Raw genomic sequence first — 4,361 nt, forward strand, 5'->3', positions numbered from 1 at the left:
ATCCATTTACCATAGGGAATCAAAGAAAGGAACCAAACACATTGCACTGCATTTACACTCTGTGCCTTGACTAACACATATGAATCCATGAAAAAAATAAATTATTTGAAGAATCTCCTGCGAAAGTAAAAGGAACAGGATATGACACTTTAATTATAGCGCACTGGATCACAATGAAATTAAATCATGGCCACATTGATGTATTGCACACTAGTGTAATAAAACACTCACCAGATAAATACGGTTTTGTGCCTCCGCTTCAATAGAGTGTGAAACACAAATCGTAGACAGATTTTATGGGTCACCACTCAACAGCATTAAAGCATTATACATCGTCGAGAGTGAGGAGTGGAGCTGACGTTGCCGGCGGAAGGCGTGGCAGCGCAGTGCCTCAGCCCCCGCCGGTAGGCAGCAAACGGGTCCCAGAGAACTCAGACGGATGCGGTGTTCAGAGGCAGATGGTCGGCAAAGAAATCTTTCGCTAAAATACTGTTGAACCCCACTGTTATTACCAATGTGACAGAAAGCGAAATATTTTGTAGATTCGCTTGAAATACACTAATAGCTTCAGCACCGAGAGGGAAGGGGCGATATAAATTTTGTCGACGTGTGCTCTCGGTTGCCAGATGTCGTATTAGCTAGTTTTGCGTTTTATCTTAAGACTACAGTCGCAGTTAAAAGTGATGCACTCAGACTGCACTCAAGACTTCCTCCAGGAAGTGCCGCAGTCTACAATGTAGCCAGATCGAGCATATTGCCGTACATAGAATTCTGACGGCTGCACGATTGTATTGTCCACCTTACGGACAATTTTTTTTTGTTTAAGACTATAGTTACAACACATATTACACGCTGAAGACCCAGAAAATCTAACAAAACAAAATTAATTTATGAGAGCAACGTTAGCTACAGCGTTCGAAATATTCATAGTATTGTATACGTGTGTGTAAATGCCTTCCAATGCCCACTCAAGGAAGACAAGGATACATAGTCTAGCTTCCGTATTATAAATACGCCTCAGTTTGTGGATGAATTTAGACTTAGGTTGATAATCATTTTGAATATTTGGCAGTACTGTACCCACTGGTGTTAAACTCGTTTTCAACCAATGGTTGGTTGGTTTGTGGGATTAAGGGACCAGACTGCTACGGTCATCGGTCCCTTCAATCAATGATTCCCACAGACACAGGAACACTACTTATGATACCTCTTAGACAAAATACTTACGCAGTGCTATCAGACGAAAACATCAACCTGACACAAACTGTAGAAAGTTTGTCTCACAACCTTCGCACCTGGATAAAGAGCTTTCTCTATTTGCGATATCTGTGAATGTTGCTGCATAAGACGGTTTAAGAAGAAACTAAATTCCTTCAGCTACGACAATGTTGAAAGAAATCGTCTCAAAGGCACTAAATCGTGGTTTGTGAATCGTTTACTGGCCGTACTCTGCCGCATTTCTCTGGTTGGAAGGCAAACACTTACTGACAAATTTCACACAAGGAAAAGGGGGACGAAATGTCTCCCACTGGAAAGTCATGTTTTATTCAAATGATTACAAAATCAGCTAAAACGAACAGTGAGGCTGTCAGTATAAGCACATTACTGTTGTCAGTGTGTTGTTGCACTGCCCAGGGCCTGTAATGATAAAAAAAATGGCTCTGAGCACTATGGGACACAACTGCTGTGGTCATAAGTCCCCTAGAACTTAGAACTACTTAAACCTAATTAACCTAAGGACATCACACACATCCATGCCCGAGGCAGGATTCGAACCTGCGACCGTAGCGGTCGTGCGGTTCCAGACTATAGCGCCTTTAACCGCTCGGCCACTCCGGCCGGCCCTGTAATGATAAAGGGCCCGTTTAGGTCAGGCATATTGTATACAGAAATGGAAGAGGGAGCACCACTAAATTCTACAATCCGTATGCATTGCATACACACAGCAATTACTGTTACAGTGTACTTATGGAGCCCAATGAGTGAATTGCATATTTTCCGGTGAGAAAGAGCACTGGCAAACAGTCTTCGCTACATTAGGTTACTTAAACTGGTGTCACTCTGAGCTGGAATTTATGGTCAGCGACTAAGTGTAAGGTAAATGAGTCTGATGCGGGTTTTGCAACTGTGAAATACTTTCCTACATTATAGAAGCGAATATTAAATTTGAACTAATAATGCGAAAATTTTGAACTTGGATAGCTTAGAAGAAAATCTTTCTGTTTATAGCAAAGGAAAACAATTGATTTTCTAAAACATTCTCTGCCATACACAACTTGAAACAGGTCACGTCGACCAAATCATGTGGAACAACTGACAGCGAGGTATATCGGAAGGCAGTAAGATCCCTTGGCTTTTGGTTTGGCAGTATTCGGCAGCCATTTCTAGGCGCAAGTAAATTAAGAAAGGCAGCGCGTTTTTGTTATCAAGTAACGTCTTCATCAATACTTTAGTTTTAATGTAATCTCCGAGTAATTGCTGATGATTGCTATTAACATGAAAAGGACTCCATAGACAAGGAAAGAACCTCTTCTTTGGCAACTACTTCTATACTGACCAAAAGGCATTAAATGATCTTCAAGCACATGTGTTCCAGCAAGGGTATGAAGAAAGTGATAGTAACAATGACGGTAATAATCGAATTATCCGTTAACTTCTCACTTCACAGTGGATTTTCTCGAACTAAGAAATTTGCTGAATTAGTGAAAATTTCAAAATGGCTTCACATCGAGGCTATGATGCCTAGAAGAGTCTTTACATCCTGCTGACATGAGAATAGCATAATCTGCACGTCAGAAGAATGCTTCTACTTAACCATTTAGTCGACTCGCATTTTTTCCACCGTGACTAATTTTGTAAGCTAAGCACATCACCTGTTACAGCATACTCCTGGGTCTGGGAAATGTGGCCACAATGGTCAGGTGGAACGAACTATCACAGGTCCAATTGGTGGTTCAGGCATTTACTTTTAAGAAGCACAAACAGATTTACTTTACCTCTGGTAACCTCAAGAGAAAGACGTTATAATCCAGAACCCGCATTAAACATCACGTTCCTTCATTACCAACTCGGCTGAGCCGGTTTACGTTGGGAAATGACATAGGCGGAATGTCTTGGTAAACAGAAATACTGTCTCCAGTAAACTTACTTACATTAGAAAATTTTATTTGATTTGATGAACCGATAGCCATTTAAAGGAACAGGGCTCTTATTTTACTTGTACTTGATCGAACTAGAGACGTTGAAAAATTTGGTGCTGGACTGTGATTCGAATTCGTATCTTCTCTTTCGAGGATCTGAATCCCTCGGAACAGTATAGTTCAATCATTTCGTTTCTTTTCCCAAGACTGCAGTCTTCTCTAGGTCTCCTCCAAAGGTAAGTATGTGGGTCCGAATCCTGATGCGGTACAAAAATATTCATAATTTCATTTTAAGGCCCGTCACGTGCATACCAGTTTGCTAGCGAAAATTAATGTGCATTTTTAATGTCTGTTCATGTGTTGCCAACAACAGCAAGAGGTCTCATTATTTCTGGTAAAACATGCACACATCTTAATGTTGGTGAGTAAACAATTGATACCTAAGCTATGTTCGTGGATGATAAAGAAAGAAAGTAGGTGCGCGGTTCGATTATCGCTCAGGCACAAAAATTTGTATCCTTATTTTAGATTCAAACACCTAGCAGCCGGTAAGAAAAATCGATACGTAACATTTGATTTTACTTAGTTAACAATCCGATTGCGTGTTGGGTTCGTATGTCTGTCACAGAACTTCACATCATGCGCTTCATCTTTAAATCCATGAACACTTTTTTACTTCTGAATGGAGGTATATCACACATCTTTCATGGTTAGTTAACAGGGATGAAAGGGTCTTTATAGGAGTCCCGGTTTATTACAAAAACTGTCGTCTTTTATTTTCAAGTTTAGATTTGGTTACTGATATTGGCGAAAATTTCTGTAATTCATGCCTCTTCCTGACTAGTCAGCAATATTATATGATTAGATCAGATTAGATTAATGCTTGTTCCATAGCTCATGAACACGACATTTCGTAATGATGTGGAACGTGACATTTTAATGAAAGATTTCTTTACATACCATGATTCAGTTTCTTTGCAACAATTTTTTACTCTCTCTCTCTCACTCTTTTTTATTTTTATCTGTCTCCCTCACTCACTCTCTCCTCTCTCTCTCTCTCTCTCTCTCTCTCTCTCTCTCACACACACACACACACACACACACACACACACACACATTCTTTTTTTATTTTTATTTGATTGTTGTGCTCGACTATCGGCGAGGCAAGGAAACGTCCGTCAATGAGTTTCTTAGTTTTGAGTACACTTACGAAAGAAAAAT

Source organism: Schistocerca cancellata, chromosome 4 (genome assembly GCF_023864275.1).
Source record: "Schistocerca cancellata isolate TAMUIC-IGC-003103 chromosome 4, iqSchCanc2.1, whole genome shotgun sequence".
NCBI lineage: Eukaryota > Metazoa > Arthropoda > Insecta > Orthoptera > Acrididae > Schistocerca > Schistocerca cancellata.